Source organism: Phyllostomus discolor, chromosome 4 (genome assembly GCF_004126475.2).
Source record: "Phyllostomus discolor isolate MPI-MPIP mPhyDis1 chromosome 4, mPhyDis1.pri.v3, whole genome shotgun sequence".
NCBI classification, from domain to species: domain Eukaryota; kingdom Metazoa; phylum Chordata; class Mammalia; order Chiroptera; family Phyllostomidae; genus Phyllostomus; species Phyllostomus discolor.
The window spans coordinates 130422211-130449684 of NC_040906.2; the positions used below are offsets into that span (position 1 = coordinate 130422211).

The window sequence follows — 27474 nt, forward strand, 5'->3', positions numbered from 1 at the left end:
AAGATTATTCCTGAATCTGTGGCAAAAAAAAAAGAGATTCATTTTCTCATTTCTAATCTTTAGTTAGATCATAGAGTAGCATGATAAACAGATGAATAATCTTGCATGAATTATGCATAAGGAAAATAAGAAGAAAGAAAAGGTGAGAAGCAATTGCTCTTTCAGTTTAAGAAGTGTTAGTAGGTGTTGCTGAGCTGATGAAGCACTTTGGTGTAAAGCCCTTGAGCTTCACTTGATGCCCTACATCATGCATCATCTCAAGACCAGGGAAAAACAAGACATCTGGTGTCAAAGGTAAGGAGCTCATGTAGCTCCCCAGGGGACCACTGCTGTGCCCTGTGACTGGCAGCCCAATACCCCCACCCCCAGGCACCTACTTGCGAATGTTGGAAGATCTTTAATTCTGAAAAGCAAAATTCAAAAAATGAAGTATTATTTTTCTAAAAGGGAAAAGGCACAAATGTGTGCACTTTTTAAAGAAACTACCATAGATATACTGATTCAATATGGTAAGAAATGGGGAATAAACTCTCAGTTTTACATGTAGTTCTCTGGAGGTGATGCCCATCTTTCTGTAGCCACAATTTGTTAAATTTCAGGAACACTGCTAAGCAGTTGTACCCCACAACCTTAAAAATTACATGCTGAGGCTGAAATTCATTTCATTGAATAGTTTTGGACATTTACACAACCTTGGGAGTATTGCAAATTGTTTCTAATCTTCAGTATGAGAAAATGAAGGTTGTTTTGATGTTGAAGTTTATACAGCAGTTCATATAAATCTTGGCATCCGGTATACACTCAGCACAACCAGCTATTATTTTACTTACACAAATGAGAGCATAATACATACATCATATTATGTATTGTATCCTGAACCTTGTTATTTTTCCTCCCATACAGATATTTCCAACTCAGCATACACAGACTTGTCTCATTTTTTATATGGAATCCATGGTAGTCTACTTATATGAACCTATATGAATATAGGTTCATGTCATAGGTTATATGAATGTATTGGTACCTATATGGATTACCAATATTCACTTGATTAGTAGTGGCATTCCTTAGTTTCCATTATTTTGATATTATAGCTAATACAGGTATGCATATTGTATGGTTGCAAATATATCAATAGGGGTAAATACCTAACAGTGCAGTTTGCTGGGTCAACACTCTTGCCTTTTCTATTGCACAGGTATCACATAACTGCACTTCAAAAAGTTAACAGAAATATATGCGTAGCAGAAGTATATCTCCTCTTTGTCCTCATATCATTGCCAGATTTGAATATTGCCAAGCGTACTTTTTCAGAAAGACATGATAAGTGGGTTCTGTTGCTTTAATTTGCATGGATTTAATGACACATGGGCTTTACTCAGCCTCTTTTCCCGTGTGAAATGACTATGCTGTGCGTGCCTCCTGCTTTTTTACTGAAGATAAGAGCTTTCTATACTAGAAAAAAAATGGACCTTTGCCTTTTGCCTTTAGCCTGTGTTCCTTTTTTAACTTGTAACTTTTGAAAATTTTGTGTGAGCATAGTTATCAGTCTTTTACTAATGTGTGAGTTTTATGTCTTGCTTCATTTTCATTTTTTCATTTCAATATTTTTAAATTGTTCTTATTACTTTCTAATATATAGTGTTATATTTATTATTTGGGGGAATGTCCATTAACTAAAGGTTTGGGATATATCTTTATATCTAGAAACTTCAGAAATATAATATCCATAGTACATAATTGATATACATATATCTAAATGTACAAGTAGATGTGAACATATATACATATTTATGATTGTAGTCATAAGAAAAAGATTGTAGTAGTCAGCTAAATGTTATTAAAATTATCTTCTGAGCCTCATTTGGATATCTTAATATGTTTTTAAGCTATGATTTGCTGCATATAAATGAAATGCAGCAAATCATAGCTTAAATGAAACAAATGAAAATTTAATTTATTTCATTTCCCCTGCAAAAGAAAGTCCTGACCACCAGCCTTAAATATCTAAAATATCATACATGAAGTTGCCCAAATCAAATAAGATTAAGTGATGCTTAAAGTTGTATACACTCCTTTATTTTTCATTCTTAAGTAAATGATGATCAGTGCAAATACTGGCAATATAACTTAGTACATGACAGGGGACAGATGCTCAAGCCCACGAAAATTAAAATCAAATGCTTCAAACAGCTAAAATTTTATGGCTGCCCTTATTATTTATATTTCCCCAAAGTAACAATAAAACTGTTATGTTTCAGAAATCTATGGAAGTATATAAATACTTTATTAACATAAATTATTATAATATTCATTAATGCAGTACAATTACAATACAAAATATTATTAATTTACAGAAAGAGGCATAGGCCAAGATCTTATATCTTTGTACTCTATAATATAGCAGTGTATAAAAAACATATATATACACATATGTGTATATATATCTATATATATAGGAGGGTGACTTATTTTTAATCAATATGGAAATCTGCTATTTAGAGAGACCTATCAGTAATGAAAGCTTCCAGAGCAACAAAAAATTGAACACGTTATCTACAGAATTCACTTGGTCTTAAAAATTTTCAAAACAACTATATTTGTGTTATTTTCATGCTGTTTCTAAAAGATTTTCTGTCCGGTAACATAAAATGACCAGACTACTAAGCTCCAGTTTATTTTCTATATTCTTTCCCTGCTTTCTCTCCTTCTTTCCCTGGTGAACGGACACTCACATTTTCAGATGCACATAACAATCTGAGCCCCAGCTCCTGGGTAAGTTACAAAAACCCAGAGGCTTCAAGTTGTGGTTGTGAATTTCTCACTGTAGTTGTGTCTCAAGCAGATGCTGGCCTAGCAGCTATCTACAGCCATTAAGAACACAAAGAAAGTTATTGCAGCCGGTGGCTGTGGGGAAAACACTCATGATGGGCCAGCTGTTGTGCTTTGAATGCTGCTGAAATACGTGTACAAGAAAGACAATATGAGAATTCTAAAACCACAGTGTAAACACTTGTGATGTGAAGATTTTCTGTTTGAATGTTGGGAGAAGGGTTTATGAGGTACATGAACTGAGTAGGAGGGACTGCCTTGAATATTACAGGTAATGATATATCTATTACCTTGTAGAATGATTGAGATATGCCCAATTAGCCAGATCCCCAAACTGTACTCTAAACTGCTGCATTTGTGAAAAGCTGGCCAAAAGATTAAATTGGTTAATGTTAACTATATCATGTATTATGTGATTCATTTGACTAGGATTATATTTCATATTGTTTCAATTAGTGGTATTTTTCCTATTGACTAACATTTTCTGATAATGAAATTGCTGGAAAACAGAAATATGTCATTGTCCAGCTTTTCTTTTCAACCATAAGAAATAATATAATATCTCCAAAATTTATAATATATTAGCTTTTCCAGATTAAAAACTTAAAATATGTGGAAAGTATTCACATTTTGACTACTTTCTGGTTTTGGCAATGTCTACAGTAGTACCAAAATTCAAATCAATTCAAAATTTACAAATTATTTCATTAAATTATCAAGATCATTGTAATGGGGCAGGCCAGAGCAGAGGTCTTTGGAAAACAGGGGAGCCCCAAGGTGCAGGGGAGCCCCACTCCCAATCCTGCAAAAAGGCAGGGGGCAGGGCTCAGGAAGGGTGCCATGATGACAGATTAAAATTACTATGCCTTCTCCAAGGCAGGGAGGAACCAATGGAGCAAAAGACAGTGCTTAAGGCACATTGTATAACAAAGGCAGAATAAAACAGCCTGTGCCTTCCTGAGAGGAGGGGCTGCTGAAGGAGTCTGCTGCCCAAGGCAAATTATAAGCACAGATGAGGTGGCTCTGTGGCTATGGGAACCTGCACCAGCAGAGCTACTCATGACATAGCCAGGGGAGAAACTCATACTGCACCAGAGTGAGCTGTGAGGGCTGATGTCCCAACCCTGCAGAACAGATGCATATGAGCCTGTACATGGCTGGAAATTTTTGCCCTGACTAAAGATGGTGGCCAAAAAAGGGTCAAAGACACAAGGAGCTGACAAATATTGTGGACACTGACACACTGTCATTAAATTGGACACTCCCTCTGTCTTCCTGCAATGTGGGATTTTGGGAGGGTCTTTTAAAGCGAAGGTGGAGAAAAGTTCTCTCTCTCTCTCTCTTTCTCTCTCTCTTTCTCTCTCTCTCTCTCTCACACACACACACACACACTCATGCTCTCTTGGTGCAGGTGCTTGGTATGGAGAAGTCATTTTCTTGGTACTGGGCTTAGGAGCTCGGTGCAAGCTCTGTCTCTGGGCTCTTGGCATTTGGACACTCTCGGCCTCTGGCCCAGCTCCCTTCACAGATGGAAGCACTTGTGGGAACAGGAGGTGCCAGGCCCACCAGGGGTTTAGACCTTGCACGGATAGAAGCCCATTCCTGGAGGCAGGGTCCCATGCTAGACTGTGTGCCTCCCTGGGTTCCAGCCTCTGAGACACTGTGGTCTAGTGCAACATGGCACACCAGTTCCTGGAATGCTACACAGAGGCTAGGAGCAGTGCACCCCAGATCCTGAAAGACAGAGCTGCTGCAAGAAGATGGCGACTCTGAATCCCACAAGTGCACATTCCAGAGAGGTGGAGATCTGTTTGTGTGATCAGCTTAAGAGATAAGAAAATGGGGGATTTCTGGACATGGTTTTGTCTTGTAGTCTTTTGGGGAATAAAAGAGGTTCTGGGTCTCATGGGACAGAGGACTCAGAGCAGAAGTGCCCTCAGTGCCCCCGAGGTTGGATCCTTCTTAATCTGTTTCCTTCAACACAAATTGTTGGGTCATATAAGAGTGACAAGCAGCCAAAGCCCAGTTTACACAATTATATTATTCCTGTCAACTTGTACAAACAGTTTGGAGGAATATGACAATTATGTTCTAATAATTTTTTAAATGTTATAAATGTTGGTATTTTTTGTGTTTTAATCCATATAGATAAATCACTCATTTAATATTATCTTTCTTAAAAATATGTTGAAACTAAGTAACCCATCAATTCAACATTGATTTACAACATAAGTATTAATTTGGTTAAATAACTGGTCATTTAAAGAACACCTGGCTTGACTGAATGATTAGAAGGTGGTTACACTAACACATAGCACTTACTAAAGTAATAAAATTAATTGAGAATTACAGGACAATGACTAAAGTCATGGATAATTTGCAGTAACATAGTCTAGAAATTTAGTCACATTTAAAAATAATTTATTTTCTTTTTTTATTGTTGTTCAAGTACATTTGTCTCCATTTTCTTTCCACTACTCCCCACCCCCGCCCCACTCCCCAACCCCATCCCTCACCACCTCCCACTCTCCATCCTACTTGCTTTGGCTTTGTCCATAGGTTCTTTATATATGTTACTTGATGACCCTTCCCCTATTTTCCTCCATTATCGCTCACCTCTGGTTACTGTCAGTTTGTTCTTTATTTCAGTGTCTCTGATTTTATTTTGCTTACATATTTGTTTGTTGATTAGGTTCTACTTGTAGGCGAGATCATATGGTATTTGTCTTTCACTGCCTAGTTTATTTCACTTGGCATGCTCTAAAGATCCATCCATGCTGTCATGAAGGGTAGGAACTCTTTCTTTCTTTATACTGTGTAGTGTTCCATTGTGTAAATATACCATGGATTTTTGATCCATTCCCTAGGAAGACCAAAAAAAAAAAAACAATTAAAAAATGGGCAAAAGACTTGAAGAGACACTCCTCCAAGGAGATCATACAGAGGGCCCAGAGACACATGAAAGGATGCTCAGCATCAATAGCCATCAGAAAAATGCAAATTAAAGCCACAATGAGATACCACTTCACTGGTCAGAATGGCCATCATAAATAAATCAACAAACAAGTGTTGGAAAGGTTCGGGAGAAAAGGGAACCCTAGTGCTTTGTTGGTTGGAATGCAGATGGTGCAGCCACTCTGGAAAACAGTATGGAATTTAATCAGAAAACTAAAAATGGAACTGCCTTTTGACCCAGCAATTCCACTGCCAGGATTATACCCTAAGAATCCTGAAACACCAACACAAAAGTACCTACGCACCCCAATGTTCATAGCATCACAATTTACAATAGCCAAGTTCTGGAAGCAAACTAAGTGCCCATCAGTAAAAGTTATTTATTTTCATAACAGGGTTGCTGAAGGTTTTACTGGTATTGTAATACAATTATTTTCTCATGCAATGAATTTTCCATAACATAATCTTTTAATTCCAATTTCCCAGTGTATCATGCTAGTCAACTTGCATCACCATTTTTGATCAGACATTTAATTGCAGTGAGCAAAAATTTTCTCTGCTTGACTACTTGAAAATTAAAGAGGTTGAGCTTAATTTTCTCTAAAATGGCTTTTAGGTCTAAAGTTATCTATATTTATGAAATTTTTGTCTATGATCTATATTTATAAAAGATTTTGGTTTTGCTTTCTATTTCTGTCATGATTGGTTTTTAAGATTATGCATGTTCTTTAAAGAAAAATGAGAAATAAAATTTTTCCTTCTCTCTAATGATATGTAATAATTTAAAGTTCTGTATTATGTTTCTAACAATATAGAATTATATAACATGATTTCCACCAAAGCTTTATTTTTACTCTTTGAAGTATCATACTCAAAATAACACTGACCCAGAACCCTCTACAAGCCTAAAATAAGCAATAAGTAAATAATGAATTGTTTTACTTAGGAAATGTCCCTACAGGATACAGTTGTACATACATGTGTACTTCATTAAAAAGGCTTGTCATCACTTTGTGTGCCCAGTGGGAATTAAAAATGAGAATGTAATTTTGCTTTAAAGAAAACTTAATCCAAAAATAGGAAATACAAATAGAATATTCAAAATAGATCCTGGATTAAAGGTATGTCCTCAAAATATTATAAGATGTGGCTGAATCTCTAATGTTACTAAAGAAATAAGCTTTGTTATGCTGTAATGAACTATTTTGCATATAGCCCCAATATTTTGCATGCCTACTATTCAGCTAAAAGTCAACTTTTGTATTAAAGTGGACATTGAATACTTTACTCCAAATTCAAAAGTTACAGTAGGCTTAAAAGTAACAGAAAACAAAAATTCAAATTGTAGAATTTATTTCAATATTATGATGAACAATAATACTAAAAAAATAAAAGCAGATGTTTTCCTTAATTATTTAGTGGGAAAAAGTTATAGTAAATTTTTTTAAAGCACCTATAAACACTCATTTATTAGAGGTAAATTTTATGAGATGTGAATAGGTTTCTAATTATAAATGACTATGTTTTTAATTATATTTTATTGATTATGCTATTACAGTTGTCCCAACATCCCTTCCACCCAACATCCCCTATCCATTATGAAATTCCCATACCATGTTCACGTCCCTGGGTCATGCATATAAGTTCTTTGGCTAATGGTTTCCTATATGTACTTTGCATCCCCATGGATATTCTGCAACTACCTATTTATACTTCTTAATCCCATCACCTCTTCACCCATTTCCCCATACAACCCTCCCTTCAAGTGACCATCAAAATACTCTCTATATCCATGATTCTGTTCCTGTTCTTCTTGTTTGCATAGTTTGTTTTTTTAGATTCAATTGTTGATAAATATATATTTATTGTTGCTTATTGTGTATAAGCAACTATGAAATGTTTTTGATAGTTAAAAAGGCCTCAAGAGTTCCTTTAACATTTCATTAGTAATGGCTTGGTGATGATGAACTCCTTTAGTTTTTACTTATCTGGGAAGCCCTTTATCTGTCCTTCGATTCTAAATGATATCTTTGGTGGGTAGAGCAATCTTGGCTGTAGGTCCTTGTTTTTCATGACTTTGAATATTTCTTGGCAATCCCTTCTAGCCTGCAAAGTTTCTTTTGAGAAATCAGCTGACAGTTTTATGGACACTCCCCTGTAGGTAACTAACTGCTTTTTCTTGCTGCTTTTAAGATTGTCTCTTTATCTTTAATCATTGCCATTTTAATTATGATGTGTCTTGGTATGGGCCTCTTTGCATCTATCTTGTTTATGATTGTTTGTGCTTCCTGGACTTACATGTCTATTTCCTCCACAAAGTTAGGGAAGTTTTCTTTTCATTATTTTTTCCAATAGATTTCCAATGTCTTGCTCTTTCTCTTCTCCTTCTGGCACTGCTATGATGCTAATGTTGGAACACTTGAACTAGTCCCAGAGGCTGCTTACACTATTCTCTTTTTTTTGGATTCCCTTTTCTTCCTGTTGTTCTAATTGGTTGTTTTTTGCTTCCTTATATTCCAAGTCATTGATCTGATTTTTCAATTCATCCACTGAACTGCTATTTCCCTGTAAATTGTTCTTTATTTCAATGAGTGTATCCTTCATTTCTGACTGGATCTTTTGTATGCTGCTGAGGTCCTCACTAAGTTCCTTGAGCATCCTTATAACAAGTGTTTTGACCTCTACATCTGACAGATTGCTTACCTCCCTTTCATTTAGTTCTTTTTCTGGAGTTTTGATCTGTTTTTTCACTAGGGCCGTGTTTCTTTGTCTCCTCATTTTGGCCGCCTATCCATGTTTGTTTCTATGTATTAGGTAGAGCTGCTATGACCCCTTGTCTTGAGATTATGGCCTAATGTAGTAGGTGTCCTGCAAGGTCCAATGGCACAGCCTTCCCTAACACTCAAGCTGGGTACTCTGATGCATCTTTCATGTGAACTGAGTACACCTTCTTCTTGTAGCTGAGGCTTGATTATGGTTGGCAGATAAATGGAAAGGATTTACCCAGGCCAGTCAGCTTCAAGGACTGACTGTGACCACTGACCACCAACCTCCACCCTCCAAGGAGGACCAGATGAATAGGAGCAAGGTAGTTGTGTTCTGACATGGTCTGCAGCTATCCAATGGGTGTACAGGCTCTGGGGTTTCCCACATGGTGCACGCCAAAGTCAGCCCCCACCTGAATTTTTTCCAGGGCTACCCTGCCCAGGTTGGAAGGCAATCAGATGGCTGCTACTTGTGCTGGGCTTGAAGACTCCCAGGTGAAGCCAAGCTGTGAGTTTGGGCTGGCTGCTGCTAATGCCAGGCCTGGAGCCACTTAGCAAGAGGTATGTGGGTTCGGGCCTCACTGAAGCCAGCTGTTGCTTATTTGAGAGGATTTAGGAAGCATGAGCCAAGACCAGCCATACATGCAGAAAAGTCTGTTAACACCTTGGGTGAGCCTGTAAGTTGTGTGTGACAGAGTCTCAGATCTACAGGGTAGTGCAAACGGTGTTAGAAAGGTGATGGAGTCTCCTATATGGCACCTGCCTTCCAGCTCTGTGGCTCTGTGTGGGGATGATTCAGAAAAGGGACAATGGCCTTGCCAGCCTTTCTGTCTGGGAGTAAGCTGTCCTCCAACTCCTACCCTGAGGCCAGACACTTCAGCCTCTACCTGTATGCCACTGGTGACTTTCAAGCTGCTACCTCAGCTCAGAGAGAGTGAGTCTGAGTAAGTTCATGTATAAATTCTTTAAGAGCTGCTTGGGACTCCAGAAGTTTCTTCCACTAATTCAGGCCACACTGGTTTTTGCAGCCAGAATTTATGGACACTTACCTTCCTGGCACTGGTACCCTGGACTGGGGAACTGGTATAGGTCTGAGATTCATTACTCCCAAATTTTTATCCACCACATGTGGTTGTGGGACCAGCCAATTCCACATCTCTGCCTTTCCTACCAGTCTGGATGAATGTGGTTTCTTTAATTTTGTAGTTATCCACATGAAAAGATGCTCAATATCACTAGCTATCAGAGAGATGCAAATTAAAACCACAATGAAATACCACTTTACACCAGTCAGAATGGCCCTCATAAACAAAGCAACAAACAACAAGTGTTGGAGAGGTTGTGGTGAAAAGGGGACACTAGTGCACTGTTGGTGGGATTGCGGACTGGTACAACCACTATGGAAAACACTATGGAATTTCCTCAGAAAACTAAAAATGGATCTGCCTTTTGACCCAGCAATTCCACTGCTAGGATTATATCCTAATAACCCTGAAACACCAATCCAAAATGACCTATGCATCCCAATGTTCATAGCAGCACAATTTACAATAGCCAAGTGTTGGAAGCAACCTCGATGCCTATCAGTAAATGAATGGCTCAAAAAACTATGGTACATTTACACAATGGAATTCTATTCAGCAGAAAGAAAGAAGGGGCTCCCATCCTTTGCAACAGCATGGATGCAACTGGAAAGCATTATGCTAAGTGAAATAAGCCAGGTGGTAAAAGACAAAAACCATATGATCTCACCATTAACAGCAACCTAAGTAACAAAACAAAGAAACAAGCAAAATATAACCAAAGGCACTGAAATAGAGAACAGCCTGATAGTGTTCAGTGGGGAGAGGAGAGGGAATTTCAGGGGAGTTTCAAGGGAAAAGGGGAAGGGTTTACAGGAACAAGTATAAAGGACACATAGATAAAAACAAGGGGCAGGTGGAAATGGGAGGGAGGAGGGGAGGGCTGTGTGGGTGGGTTGGGATGGGAGTAAAAGATAGAAAATTGTACTGCAACAACAATTAAAATAAAATTTAAAAAATAAAAAAAAATGTAGTCATCAATCTTTCATTCAACTCAATTTCTTACAGTTCTGAGTGTGGGTAGTTCTGTAATTTAGTTGTAATTTTGTGGTTGTGTAAAGAGGCAAACCTTGTTTACCTATTGATTATTTGCTTGTCAATGACTCTGTACTGTGTCTTGTCACTTGGTTTGTAACAGATAGCTACACTCTCTGTGAACATAGATCACAGCTAATTTTGGTGTTCCCTCCCCACCATCTCATTTCGAGAGTGGCTTCTACTTTAAAATTTCTGTACCCCAAGTATCACATATATTTGCATGATTGTGAAGTAAAAATTTCAGTGGTATATATCCTCCATATCCTCAAATATATTTTTTGTTGACTGAGGAAGAGCATTATGGAATAATTTATAACAGCTAGAATGGATTCAGCACTTACTATATGCCAGATCTATACTAAGCATTTAACAAATATCATCTCAATTAAATCTCTTATTAGCCCTATGAGATAGGTACTCAATATTCCCATTTTACAGGTGAGGAAACTGAAACTCAGGGTAGTTACTTAGTTGCTTATTGTCACACAACTAATAAGAATCAGAGTCCAAGTGTGATGTTGCAGTGAATTTTATTAAATTCCTAGAGATTGCTCTTAATAACTATTATTTATGACTTGTAGCTGGTCTTTAAAATTATCCACATTCATTTGTCCAGTTTGCTATCCTATAAACTATACTTCTCTTTAGATTTGTTTCCAGCTAAATGGCTTGGTGCTTACTAAAGAAGCTAAATTAATGTTACAATTCATAATTCTTCTTCTGCTTACTCTCCTTTTCTTGACATCTCAACTACTACTTACTTTATAAATGGAAGTTTTCTGAAACCCAACCCTTTTCACTATCCAAGGAGAGAGCAAAAAGAGCAAAGTCTGCATAAGATACAGACATGTAATGTATTCCTAAGAGTGAGTTACAAGATGAGAATAGAAGTATAATTGCATAGAGAAAACATGGTAGTCTCACCTGTAAATAGACATTACTGTGTATGATCTTACCACAAGGCAGCTCGACAGTGATAAACACGTGCTCTTTAACCCAGATTGCATTGTTCGAATCCCAACTCAAACCTCCAACATCACGCCTCCATTGCTCATCCTTAAAATGATCTAGTACAAACCCCACTGGGTTGTTTTGAAGATTAAATGTATTAACATATAAACACCTAGAACAGTGCTTAGAACCAAGGAAGCCCTATATGACATTATTATTTAAAGAGGATTTCTAGGGCGATGGGAAGATGGCAGCTTTACTCTAGGCAGCATTTTTCTCAGCTTCTGTGAAGAGGGGAGAAACGCGCGGATCGGTGGAGACACAGAGCAAGTGGGCTAGGTTACCGAATCACTTTTGAAAGCAGGACATCAAAAATTATTGCACTCACTGGAAAACCAGATGGTAAAAAGTCTGCTACAGGACAAAAGGGGCCCAGGGATCAGCGTGGGGTCTAGGAGTCTGCCCCAGGGCTCCTGGGAGAGGGAAGTCGCTGCTCCCTCCCCCGAATACAAGGGGTGAGCAACTCCAGGGGAGAACGTGTTGCTAGAAGGAACAGATTGGCCAGTTGGATTGGGAAAAAATTGCCCAGGGACTATGAACACCCGCCCAGAGACCGGGGAGAAGTGAGGGCCTCTAGCCGACAGGACCCGGGGCAGCTTGGAAGAGCGCCAGCACCCCTAGCCTGGTGGAAGTGCAGATCGGTGGAGAGTATGAGCCGGGCCTCGCTCGGCTCACGCCCCATAGGGAGACTGGAATCGCGCACTGTGATACTGGGAGGAACGTGGCGCTTGGTGTGTTCCTACAGCAGTGGCTCAGAAATTTCCAGCCAGCCTGACAGGGGGAGCCGGAAGCCGGGAAAGGCGCCAACACCCGGTCGGAGTGTGGTTTGGCAGGGAACAAGGAGCTAGAAACGGCTGGGCTCGCGCACCGACGTCAGGAAGACTGACTCTCGAGCGCCAGTGTGTTCAGGAGCGCCCAGGGTACCTGACAGACTTGCTGAGATCTGGCTGGGAGAGAGAGAAGCATTTCAAAGGTCCCTCAGCCAGCTGAAGCCAGCAAGATCAGAAAAACTTATCTGGCCAGTTAGAAACCAACAAGAGGTTTTTTTTGTTTGGTTGGTTGGGTTTTTTTTTTTTTTGGTTTTGTTTGGTTTTGTTTGGTTTCTCTGGCTGTTGTTGGTTGATTGATTTTATCTTTTGTTTTATGTGACATTTTATTTTTCAATTATTATTTTTATCTCGCAATCCCTTATGTTTCTCTTCCATTCATCCTAATATTATTCTTTCCACTCCAAATTTATCTCTCCTGCACTCCATCTTCTGCTTTTCTTTCCTTTTTTTTAATCTTGCAGTTACTGTAAATTTGTATTATCTTTTTCTCACTTTTCCAACATTTTTTATTTTAATAATATTTTGGTATTCTTTTTCTTTCTGTATAATCTTTCCTTGGCTGGTTATACTGTCATTTGATAGGTTCCCCCTGGTATCTCAGTCACAGTGTGTTGATAATTTACTATCCTTCATCTGTGTTCCATTAATATACCTCCCAAGGTTCTATACTCTTTATTCTTGTTATCTAGACCTCATTGATTCTGCCACAAGACTGTCACTTTACTATTACTGCTAGTAAGACCTAGTCTATACAATTGTAAATGCTTCTCAATACCCCTACCTGATCTCAGCCCACTTTGCAATTTTCTGAACTATACTATTGTGGGGGTTGTCTCTATTCTTTTACTCACTACTCCTATATACTAATCTTTAGTTCAACCCTACCTTAGAATCTGACCTCCCACAGCCTCACAGTTTCTAGATCCAACTAACAATTCTCTCGTTCCCAATAAGAGTCTTACCTTCTTTCCATCCTTTCTAAAACGTGGATAGTGGGGTGGAGGATCACAGTTAACACTATAAGGAGCCAAAGGATAACCCATCTCTTCTCTACTGGCTGCTAAAGTAAATATCATAGTATACTGTCTTTCTGTTTTAAACCATTTTCCCTTACTCCTCCAACTGATCACAAAAAAGAGTAGGGGGAAGCTGTGAACACCAGGATACACGAAGGAGATTGCACCACTGAATCTCACAAATATTCTACCACAGAAGTTCACACCATAATTACAGGGAATCAAAACAGATCAAATTAACAAACAAGAAGGAAAAAGAAACCCACAAACAATGAGAAAACAAAGAAACAACCCCCAACTGAAGGGAAATGAGGAAGCCTCAGGAAAAATGCTAAATGAAATAGAGGCAACTCAACTATCAGATAGTGACTTCAAAACAATGATTACCAGGAAGTTCAATGAATTCACAATGAGCTTTCAGAAATTAGAGGAAAACTACATCAATCTCACTGCAAACTATATAAACATGAAAAAGGAAATAGAAACTCTCAACAAAAGTCAAGAGGAAATGAAGAATACAATTTCTGAACTGAAGAACACAGTAGAAGGAATGAAAAGCAGGATCGACGAAGCAGAAGATCGGATTAGCGAGCTGGAGGACAAAGTAGAAAACAGCATCCAGAAAGAGCAAGAAAAGGAAAAGAGGCTCAGAAAGAATGAAGAGGGATTAAGAGAAATGCAAGATAATATGAAACGTAATAATATCCGTATAATAGGGATACCAGAAGGAGAAGAGGAAGAGCAAGGGATCGAAAACCTAGTTGAACAAGTAATGAAGGAGAACTTCCCTAATTTGATGAGAGAAAAAGTCACACAAATCCAGGAAACACAGAGAGTCCCAGTCAAGAGGAACCCAAAGAGGCCCACCCCAAAGCACATCATAATTAAAATGACAAAATTTCAAGACAAAGAGAGAATATTAAAGGCAGCAAGGGAGAAAAAGGAAGTAACATACAAGGGAGCCCCAATAAGGCTAACAGCTGACTTCTCAATGGAAACACTTCAAGTCAGAAGAGAATGCCAAGAAATACTCCAGGTAATGAGAACCAGAGGTCTGCAACCAAGGCTACTATATTCAGCAAGGCTCTCAATCAAGATAGAAGGCCAAATAAGAAGCTTCCCAGACAAAAGAAGTCTAAAAGAATACACCTCGACCAAACCAGCTCTGCAAGAGATTCTAAAAGGACTGCTTTAAGGAAGGGAAGGAAAAGAGAGAGAGAGAGAGAGAGAGAGGAACACACGTACATAAAAGGCAATGAATAAGTACCTATCAATAATAATCTTAAATGTAAATGGATTAAATGCTCCAATCAAAAGACATAGAATAGCTGATTGGATAAGAAAAAATGATCCACACATCTGCTGTCTACAAGAGACCCACCTCAGGATAAAAGACCTACACAGGCTGAAAGTGAAGGGCTGGAAACAAATCTTCCAAGCAAATGGACAGGAAAAAAAAGCTGGGGTAGCAATACTCATATCAGACAAAATAGACTTCCAAAAAAAGTCCATAAAGAGAGACCCAGAAGGTCACTTCATAATACTCAAGGGAAGAATCCATCAAGAAGACATAAATATTGTAAATATATATGCACCCAACATAGGAGCACCCAAATACATAAAGAAAATCTTAGAGGACTTCAAGAAAGATATGGACGGCAACACAATTATAGTGGGAGATTTTAACACCCCACTATCAAAAATGGACAGATCTTCTAAACAAAATATCAACAAAGATATTGTGGCATTGAACAATATCCTTGATGAAATGGACTTTACTGATATATACAGAGCCCTCCATCCCAAAGAAACTAAATATACATTCCTTTCAAATGTACACGGAACATTCTCAAAGATAGACTACATGATAGGACACAAAACTAGCCTCAAGAATTTCAAGAAAATTGAAATCATACCAAGCATTTTCTGAGACCACAAGGGACTGAAGCTAGAAACCAACCCCAAGGAAAAAAAAACCAAAACATTCAAAATCATGGAGATTAAATACCATGCTATTAAACAATGAATGGGTCAAGAATGATATTAGGGAAGAAATCAAAAGGTTTCTGGAAACAAATGAAAACGAACTCACAACAACCCAAAACTTATGGGACACAGCCAAGGCAGTCCTGAGAGGGAAGTTCATAGTGATACAGGACCACCTAAAAAGGTTAGAAACATTCCAAACAAACAACCTGACCCTACGTCTACGAGGACTCGAGGAACAACAACAAAGACAGCCCAGAGCAAGCAGAAGGAAGGAAATAACCAAGATCAGAGAAGAATTAAATGACATAGAGACTAAAAGCACAATTCTAAGGATCAATGAATCCAAGAGCTGGTTCTTTGAAAAGATAAACAAAATCGACAAGCCTTTAAGCAGACTCATCAAGAAAAAATGAGAGAAGACCCAAATAAACACAATCAGAAATGAAAGAGGAGAGACTACAACAGATACCACAGAAATATAAAGGATTGTAAGAAATTACTACAAAGAGCTGTATGCCAAGAAATTTGAAAACCTAGGTGAAATGCACAACTTTCTAGAAAAATATAATCTTCCCAAACTCAATGAAAAAGAAGCAGAAATCCTGAACAGACCAATAACAACAAAAGAAATTGAAGCAGTAATCAAAAAACTCCCAACACACAAAAGCCCGGGACCAGATGGTTTCACAGGAGCATTCTACAAAGCATTTAAGGAAGAGCTAACCCCTATCCTTCACAGACTATTCCAAAAAATCCAAAAAGATGGGAGTCTCCCAAACTCTTTTTATGAGGCCAACATCATCCTAATTCCAAAACCAGATAAACACACAACAAAGAAAGAAAACTTCAGGCCAATATCACTGATGAACATTGACGATAAATTCCTCAACAAAATACTGGCAAACCGCATCCAACAATACATTAAAAAGATCATACACCATGACCAAGTGGGATTCATTCCAGGGTTGCAAGGATGGTTCAATATTCGCAAGTCAGTAAATGTAATACATCACATAAACAAAAGCAAAGACAAAAACCACAGGATCATATCAATAGATGCAGAAAAAGCATTTGACAAGGTACAGTGCCCATTCATGATAAAAACACTCGGCAAAGTGGGAATAGAGGGAGCATTCCTCAACATAATAAAGGCCATATATGAGAGACCTTCAGCCAACATCATACTCAGTGGCCAAAAATTAAAATCTTTTCCACTAAGATCAGGAACAAGACAAGGCTGTCCACTTTCACTACTTCTATTCAATATAGTGCTGGAAGTTTTAGCCACAGCAATCAGACAAGAAAAATAAATAAAAGGCATCCAAATTGGACAGGAGGAAACAAAACTGTCACTGTTTGCAGATGACATGATAGTATACATAGAAAATCCTATAGACTCTACCAAAAAACTGCTTGACCTAATAAATAAATTTGGCAAAACAGTGGGATACAAAGTCAATATCCAGAAATCAAAGGCATTTCAGTACACCAACAATGAAACAGCAGAAACAGAGATCAAGAAAAAAATCCCATTTGAAATTGCAAAAAGAAAAATAAAATATCTAGGAATAAACTTAACCAAAGAGGTAAAAGACCTGTATTCAGAAAACTACACAACACTGAAGAAAGAAATCAAGGAAGACACAAACAAATGGAAACATATACCATATTCATGGATTGGAAGAATTAATATCATCAAAATGTCCATACTACCCAAAGCAATTTACACATTCAAAGCAATTCCTATTAAAGTACCAGTGGCATATTTCACAGACATAGAACAAACACTTCAAAAATCTGTATGGAATTATAAACAACCCCAAATACCTGCTGCAATTTTGAGAAAGAAGAGTAAAGTAGGAGGGATCATAATACCCGACACCAAACTATACTACAAGGCCACTGTAATCAAAACAGCCTGGTACTGGCATAAAAACAGGCACATAGACCAATGGAACAGAACAAAGAGCCCAGAAATAAGCCCAAGTCTCTATGGTCAATTAATATTTGACAAAGGAGGCAGCAACATAAAATGGAGTAAAAATAGCCTCTTCATCAAATGGTGTTGGGAGAACTGGATAGTCACGTGCAAAAAAATTGAAACTTGAGCACCAACTTACACCATATACAAAAATAAATTCAAGGTGGATAAAAGACTTAAATATAAAACGTGACACCATTAAAGTCCTAGAGGAGAACGTAGGTAGGAAAAGCTCAGATATTTCACGAAGAAAGTTTTTTACTGACTTGTCCCCTAGAGCAAGGGACACAAAGGAAAGAATAAACAAATGGGACCTCATCAAAATTAAAAGCTTCTGCACAGCTAAAGAAAACAGTATCAAAATTAAAAGAGAACCAACTGTATGGGAAAACATATTTGCCAATGATACCTCGGACAAGGGCTTAATCTCCAAAATATATAAAGAACTTACACGACTGCACTCTAAGAAGACAAGGAATCCAATTAAAAAGTGGGCAAAGGACTCGAACAGACACTTCTCCAAGGAGGATATACAGAAAATCCAAAGACACATGAAACGATGTTCAATATCGCTAGCTATCAGAGAGATGCAAATTAAAACCACAATGAGATACCACTTCACACCAGGCAGAATGACCATCATAAACAAAGCAACAAACAACAAGTGTTGGAGAGGTTGTGGAGAAAAGGGATCCCTAGTGCACTGCTGGTAGGATTGCAGACTGGTACAACCACTATGGAAAGCAGTATGGAACTTCCTCAGGAAACTAAAAATGGATCTGCCTTTTGACCCTGCAATTCCACTGCTGGGACTCTATCCTAAGAATACTAAAACACCAATCCAAAAGAACCTATGCATCCCAATGTTCATAGCAGCACAATTTACAATAGCTAGATGCTGGAAGCAACCTAGATGCCCATCAGTAAATGAATGGATCAAAAAACTATGGTACATTTACACAATGGAATTCTATTCAGCAGAAAGAAAGAAGGAGCTCCTACCCTTTGCAACAGCATGGATGGAGCTGGAAAACATTATGCTTAGCGAAACAAGCCAGGCAGTGAAATACAAATACCATATGATCTCACCTTTAACAGTAACCTAAATAACAAAACAAAGAAACAAGCAAAATATAACCAAAGACACTGAAATAGAGGACAGGCTGACAGTGACCAGAGCGGGGAGAAGAGGGAATTTAAGGGGACAGTGGGAAGGGTTCACAGGAACAAACTTAAAGGACACATGGTCATAAACTAAGGTGAGGGTGGTAATGGGAGGGAAGTGGGGAGTGTGGGAGGGGGGACTGGATTGGGAGTAAAAAGGAGAAAACTGTATTTGAACAATGATTAAAATTAAAAAAAAGAGGATTTCTAAACTATCTACCACAGATACTCAAATGGTATCAAGAGTATATTTAAAAACAAACATCATTCCTTCTCCAGCACCAAATGGTGGATAACACCAGTGCTGCAAGTGGATCTGAAAGTCCCAAGGGCCCTGGAATGGGAGGCCCAGGCTGGTTTCATGGAGGATTTGGCAGCAGCATCCATGCTGAGGTCAGCCAGAGTAGGCAATGGAGCTGGCAGAGGCAAAGTCGAGGACAAGGAGTGTATCCTTGTAAACAAGCTAGGCCATCTGGTCAAGGACATGAACATCAAGTTCTAGGAGATCCAACTTTTCTCCCTACCTATCAAAGAATCTGAGATCACTGACATTTTCTTGGGGACATCCCTCAAGGCAAGGTTTTGAAGATTACGCCAGTTCAAAAGCAGATGCACTCAAGCCAGAGGGTTCAGTTCAAGGAATTTGTCTCCAGTGGAACTACAATGGACATGTCAGTCTGATTGTTAAGTGCTCCAAGGAAGTGGCCACTGCCATCCATGGGGCCATCACCTTGGCCAAGCTCTCTATTTCCCTATGCTGTAAGACTACTAAGGGAACAAGATCAGCAAGCCACACATTGTATTTTGCAAGGTTACTGGCTGCTGTGGCTCTGTGCTATGCACCTCATTCCTGTCCCCAGGGACACTGGCATCCTCTCAGCCCCTGTGCCCAAGATGCTGTTGATGACAATGGCTAGTATCAACAACTGCTACACCTCAGCTAAGGACTGCACTGCCACCCTGGGCAACTTCACCAAGGCCACTTCTGAAGCCATCTCTATGACCTACAGCTATCTCACCCCCTGGAAAAGACCAAATTCACCAAGTCTCCCTATCAGTAATTCACTGACCATTGTGTAAAGACCCACACCAGAGTTTCTGTGCAGAGGACCCAAGCCCCAACTGTAGCCACCATATAATTTCATACAAAAAAAAAGGAATTAAACCTGTTAAAATAAGTAAATAAATGCAAACCCCATGGTGTTTAGACTATCCAGTTTTCTCAGTTATGAGTGTTGCTACCCATCCCCTTCTCTGTCCCAATTGATACAAATAATGAGTTCACCAAATATGAGGACAACTGTTTAAAAGACAACATCTACCATGTGAGTTTTTGCAGGGGTTATTTGCTTAGTTTCACTGTGTTGACTATTAATATAGTTCACAGATCCAGCCTCTGCTAAGAACTTCCATGTGAGCATAGCCTCAAACACCATCACATCACAACCCATCCTGGTGCAAACTTCCCTGCACTCAGGCTATTTCCAGGTTAACGCTTACTGGTTAAGAGCTCAAATCTGATTGTCCTGGATTTAAACCCTAGTCTGCCACTTAATTTCTGTATGGCCTTCCACATGATACTTAAACTCTCTTCTGTAGGATGCCAATAGTGGCCCAATCTCAAACTAAAACAAAACTACATTGTGAAGGGCCTGGCCTGTGGTGGATTCTCTAACATTAGTTATTTTTCTGGTTGCTATTACCTTTGTGACCATCATCTCTAACTGTCTTTCTTCATGCTCTCAGCTCCTTGCAGAATCTCCATTCTCTACCCGTCTCAGGGAAATGAGCTTAAACTAGCTGTAAGCATTGGGGGATTAAATAAAGACACTGAAAAAATTAATTGCAAAGATTACCTATTAATCTTCCCAATTCTCCAATGCTTTCTCACAACTAGGTTTTTAAAGTTACTCACATTTTCCTTTTAACTCACTAATTAACTGACTCTCCTTGTTGTAGCTGGTTTCAGCCAAACAAAAGGGGGAAATGGGAAATTCTTTACTCTGCCCAGAGAAAAGTTTAGGGTCAACTCTTTTTCCTAAAGGGAGGGCCTACTGGGGGAGTGGGCAGGAGTGGGGGGAGGAATATGAAAATAATTTCCAAAGTGTGAAAATTTAATAATATGCTATTATAAGTGTTGGGGGAAACATGAATGACTTTCATACAGGCAAAAAGATTATTGAGTATCCCTTCCATGGAATGTTGGAGGTTATATGAGTCTATAAGAATCTATATCTTTCCTTGTCTTTGACTACAATATTCTACTGCTCTGTAGAGATGAAAATTAACCTCTAGAAAATTAGTGGTACTGCAGATGTTCATTGTCCACAGTAGTGTAAATGGTTCCTGGGAAGACCAGTACAAATAGATTTGTCCAGTAGTTACATAAATCTTCATAAATCCAATTCTCATCTATAGTTGCTGTGACATCTTACTGGTTCACTCATTAATTGATCACTTAAATAAAATAATTTAAATGTGTTTTATTTGATATATAAGTGAGAGACATAATTTTATTATTTTGAAAATTACTCTTTAATGAAAAGTACAAAATCAGGGCACAGGGTCAAATCATCAGATCTGTTGCAGTGAGAAAAGGGGTCAAGTAAGACATGACAGAGCAACTTAACATGAAGGGTATTAAAACATATGAGGGAGATTTCCCAGCAAATAAGAAGAAAGAACATCTCGTCAGGAAATAGCAAGCACAATGACTCATGAATATGAAATAACATCTATTCATTCAACACAAAGTGAGGTGCAAAAAAAGTTAAGAAACCGTTCTTACTGTCAGGAATTTTATACATAAGTAGAAGACAAACAAAACAAGACAGGTATGATTCAGTGTCATTTAAAGAAGTTAAAAGTGACAAGAGTGCCATGACAACACAGAGGAAGAGCATAAGATTTAGAAAAAGAAACTAGGAAAATTTTTTGGAGGAGTTATTATTTATCATGAACCATGAAAAATGAGTAGAAATTATCTAGATGAGGAAGGAACAATGGACGTCTGAGGCAGAGAAAAAAAGCATGTTAGATGTAAAACCTTGACTTTCTTATAGACTAAAAATATTTTGAATCAGCAGATCCCAAATGCTAATCCTTGATAAGGTTTTCAACAACTAAAAGAAAATATGTTATAAATACCCTAGAAATGGCTCATGAGTAATCAACTACCCAAAAGAATATCTTATTGTGAAACAATTGACTCATGTATAGTCCCAATGATATTTTTACTTCTCTCCCAAGTTAATATTCAATCAATTCAGTATTTGCCTCAACATCTGTAAAATCTTCCTCTTCTATTGACCTCCCTTTCCCTCTTCTCCCCCCTTTACCATCTGGTCCCTCATGATCTTCTTGATCTTTTCTTCTCCACTCTTCTCCCACTTTTCCAGATCCCTTCTGAATGCATCATGTTAGGTCCCCAGTGTATGTTTCTGGAGAGAAATTAGGATCTTCAATTTGAGGTATCTACAAGACAAACAAATCTTTCTCTTGCCAATATTGATTGCCTCTGTTACATTAAGTCAATGTAGTATTGTGTTAATGAAGTCTGTTTTTAAAATAAATCCTCTTTTTTTTCATAAGTGAAAAGATGGAAAAAGAAATAAAGATAGGGCTAAAAGGGAAAAAAATTATCCTTCCACTGTGCTCTCTAGGATATTTTTTTAAAAAATAAAGCTATATTTGTTCAGTCTAAAGTATTTTGTATTAGGGAATTCATGGCTTTGTGTGTGAGTATGTTTGTGTGTGTGTGCCTTTAAATGTTCTTTCTTCTTTGGAACAGTAGTTATAGCTACTAGTACCATATTTTAATGTTTTATTTGACAACATTAAAAGTTGCCAACCCAAGGCAGCATCCCGTTTTTTTTACTTCCTAAGTGAAACCCATAAACCAGAGAACTAGACTGGAAAATGTTAAAGAGATCTCCCAACAAGATTAGATATTCAGAACCTTCAAGCCAGGACAATGATCCAAACTATTGTGATTCTGGCGCAATGTTCTTTCTACTATTACACACAAAATGAATCTGCAACACATCACCTGCATCTTCAAAACCATTAGTACTACAAACAATGTCTCTTCTAGCACTGAAAAATAACAGTTTAAGATACATTTCAGTATTATACTAAAATGACATTTAAATTTTTAATTGCAACATTCATACTGAACTTATTATATAGCATTATATTCTCTGGACTCAGGAACTAAAAGATAATTCAGATGATTATGCAATCTCATTTCAAGAACGCAGAGATAACAGGTCTAAATTATTCATCTACACTAAATCCTAATAAAACAAGTGGGATAGGTTGTCTGTAAAGGAGAGTCATTTATTCGCCTATATTAAAGCTTTCAAAACCTAAGCCACATGTTTCATGAAAGCAAAAACATTATACTCACCCTTCACAGGTGAAATGCCATGTATTTATAATGATTCACAGAGCCACACTAGAGCAATTTGAAATGACAAAAGTAGAAAGAATTTTTTTAACCTTGTGTGTTTAAATAAAAAACAAAGGTGAACCCAAGAAACATTAATTCTATGATAATTTAATTTAAATAAATTTATCAACACACATATGCTCACAGTTTGAAATTACAGATTCTATTTGAATTGAGACACCAGCTTATAAACACATTAACTTTTTTTCTCCACTTTAAAATCTTCAACTCCCAAAAACATATGGTCAAAAATGAAGGAACTAGTGCTGTACTAATCAGGCCAGACATCTCAAAATCCATGGTAAACACTATTAATTCAATGAAGGAATTAAATGATGTGTCTGTTTAAAGTAGAATGCAGGTAATTTCTTATATCCCACAATGATATTTTTAAATTTTTGATTAGCATTTAAATTATACTTAGCACAGTAACAAAAAATGAATTATATGGAATGCTTTCCAGAAGATATTTTAAGTGAAAAAAGGAAAATACAAAACAATGTATGCTACCCTTTGTCTAAGAAACAAGGGAAAATATATAAATAGACATATATCTGTCTATCTTTACAAAAAGAAACACTGGAGGACAATTCAGAAAATTATAATGCATTTACCCACAAAAGATGGGCTGGATGGGGACAGACAGGTTACACCTGGGAGTGACATTTCTTTGTAAAAACCTTTTTACATAGTCTTAACTTTCAGAAGCATTAATCTTCTACATGTTTTATTACACCTGTGGGGCCAGCTTTGACCAATAGGGCATGGGAACTGATGACTCAATGCTTCCCTCCTTTGTCCCCTGGGAGGACAGTTCTGCGTCATATTTCATAAGGCTCCTCAGAAGGCACCAGTTGGATATAGCTCCAGTGCCCCATAATGGAGGCTAACTCAATCCTATGCCCCTTATTACCCTTTCTTGTTTTGCTTCCTCTCTTGTTTTTCACTCTTTTGGATTACTTCTGAAATACACTACCTGTGTAAATATCTTTGTCTGAGACTTTACTAAGTCTTCAGTAACCTAAATAAATTTCTTAGCCTCTTCAAACCCCATTTTCATCATATTTACAAGTGGGATGTTATTTATGCAGAATATTTGAGGATTAACAGAGGAGATGTATATAAAGCATCTAGAACAAGACCTGGTCCAACTAACTATTCAACCGATGGCAGCTGTCATTATTTCTGTCTCATTTCTGCCACAGATCACTACTCCTCTGAATGACTTAGAGTTTATTTATACAGAAAAGTAGACAGGAAAGCAGAAATAAAATGCACATTTGATGTTCATTGCTAACAAATTCTGCCCTGGATCATTTTGACATGAGTCAAAATACTACAAATAATACAAACATACATCTATGGCAATCAGTCTTTTCAACAACTCATATTTCATTCTAATAACAATTTGAAAAAAAAAAGATGTGATTAATTGATGGACCAAATTTATGCAGAGGTGGAAGAGGGCAGGATCTGCAGTCACATGAAGGAAGTCACCTTAGATTTGAGACATACACTCATACACAGAAAATAAGGAAGGAAAATGGGAGAGATAACTCATAATTTTGTAGAGGTACCTAGAAATTGAGTGAATTCAGTTTCAGTCTAAGAAGGCAAGGTCATCTGTTGGGACAGGAAAGAGAAACTGATAAAGGAGTTTAGGATGGAAAGGTTTGTAGTAATTGATATTAGAAAAAGAGATGATTTGTGTGAAATGGAAAGATGGCTGAGGGAGGCTGGGAGCTACTAAACTGTGGTGGTCAATGCAGATATTTCATAATTGAGGATGAAGGCAGGATTATAAAGCCACACAAAATGAATGTGAATGAAATCCTAGGATTTTTACCATTTTGGCCATTATTTCCGGGTGACTTTTACTTAGATTTCTAGGATTGGAAAAAGCAATACCACACCATATGTCTAGAGGTGAAATTTTCCCTGAAATTAGTAAGTGAACTTTAATTTTGCTTCTTTAAATCATTTGAGGAAGAAGAATGTTCTAAGAAAGAAGATTGGATTTCTACATTCAGTCAAAAAGGAATTGCAAAGTCTGAATTTATCATCCCTCCTTAAACAATTTAAGAACCTGACAAAATATGCAAAACAGTTATTTTCAAGGCAATGGATATCAGGCAACAAAGGAAGGGAAAAATAATATGATCCTAGGATTGTCCCCAGGTTACTGCCTAAAAGAGAGTTTCTAAGCGGCAGCATAATAAGGAAGAATCCAAGTGGATGCCCATGTTCTGTTTGAGATTGAACAGGAAGTACAAAGGGAGCAGATGATAAGGCAGCTAGTGTTTTCAAGAGACAGTACTACAAAGGAGAGAGCTGCAAAGAAAAAGTTCCAGAGATCTAAGATGTTTCCCCTCTAGTCTTCAGCTGAGCACTGATAAGAATACGCATATGAAGAAGGAATCCAAGTTCAAGGAGAGAACCACACATAGAGAACACAATACCCAGAATTCACGCAGGACACAGAATAATCCTTCTTCCGAATAACCAGAATGCAAAACCTCATACATCATGAGTCAGTGGATAGAATAGTCTAAAAGTTTTGCCTCAATGGTGAGGAAACTTTAACTCTAAGCAGTGCTCTAGTCCAATGATTTTCAACCTTTTTCATCTCATGGCACATATGTTAATTATTAAAATTCTGCAGCACACCAAAAAAATATGTTTTTTCCAATATGACAAAAATAGATATAATTTTTTCTTGTTTGTTTTTAATCCTCATGTGAGGATATATTTATTGATTCTAGACAGACAGGAAGAGAGAAAGAGAGAAACATCGATAGGTTGCCTCCTGTACGCACCTGACTGGGAACAGAACCCAAAACCTAGGCATGTCCCCTGACCAGGGATCAAATCCACAAATATTCGGTGCCTGGGACATTGTTCCAACAAACTGAGCCACACCAGCCAGGGCAATAGGTATAATTTTGATTCATTCACACCAGGAAGCTATTGTTGTGTTGGCTGTTGTCATTTTTTTATTTGATACACTAAGGAAAAAGATGTCAGTGTCCCCAACTAAATAGTCATAGATTGCATATTTTAAAAATTCTTGTGGCATACATCTTGTTCTGCAGAAAAAATGTTAAGTATTTTCTGCCTATGCAGTAGTAATATGAGTGATTCTTTTCCATCTACAATGAAACTTATGATTTAGTAATATTTGTGTTAAGAAAGAATAATCTGTTTTAAAATAGGAGGTAGAGCCACAGAGGACTGTTATAAATTCATACATTTATTAATAAATATTTATTTAGAGACTGCTATGTTATAGGTACTGTACTACAACCACATTCTCTGTCCACATAGAACTTGGAGTTGGCAGTGGGTGATGGCATGTGAATGGACAATTACAAAGTAGCAAGGGAACACAGAAGCTAAGGGGACACATGGCCAGGACACTTAGCCTGGATTTGGGGACCCTGGAGGACTTCTTAAAGGAAATTTCACACAAACCAAGAATAGAAGGAGAAGTATCCGTGAGCTACTTGGAGTCAAGGATGAAACAGAATGTTCCAAGAAGAGGGAAGCAGTTCCAGGCTCTGAAAGAGTCAAAAATTGGGAATTTAGCAAATCCCAAAAATGATGGAGAGAAACTCCAGGCACTTATTTTGTCATGTAATATGTGAAACTATTTTTTTGCCTAGAAAATTGCTTTAAAGTTACTTATTTTCTTATTTGATGTTTTACATAACTAGACACTATGCATCATTATTAATAAGACAAAAGATTGTAAATGAAATTCAAGCTCTGTGTTGAATGGGCACCTGAAAAAATAAGAGGGGGTGCAATGTTGATGGGCTGAAAGAGGGGGAGGATGGAGTTAGTGTACAGAGCTTTTGCTTCTGGTGAGAGCATTAGTGGGACATATTTTAATGAATCTTGGAGACTTTGTTAAAAAGGATTTTTTTAAAATTCAGATTCAGATACCAGTAACAGACTTCAAGGAAGGAGTTTGCTGACTTTGAGTCTATCTTAAGTTCACCTTATGTGGTTCTTAAAAAGGAGCTAACACAGTACACCTGGGGACACTGCAGCTCTTGAAGCGTCCATTTCAATGGTATGCATATATTCAGTCTAACTTCTCTGGCTGTATGATCTTTTAAAACTACATACCTTACTCTCCCCATAGGGCTGCCAAATTTCAGTCATCCAAATAAATTTGAATTTCAGGTAAACAATAGTCATGTTTAGTAAAATTATGTTCCCAGTACATGGGAACCATACTTCCTAGGAATGGGAGATGTCCTGGCAGGAAATCTGGAAGATTGTCATGAATTAGTATTTTTCCTAGGGTATAATGTAATGTGCTTGAACCCACATTTCATCGTTATCATGAAAATACA

At 37.7% G+C, this 27474-nt stretch overlaps 1 pseudogene; it reads left to right on the forward strand.

Annotated features, from left to right (window-relative positions):
- The first annotated feature begins 18973 nt into the window (after positions 1-18973).
- LOC114495009 lies at positions 18974-19778 on the forward strand (annotated as a pseudogene).
- The last annotated feature ends 7696 nt before the right edge of the window (positions 19779-27474 follow it).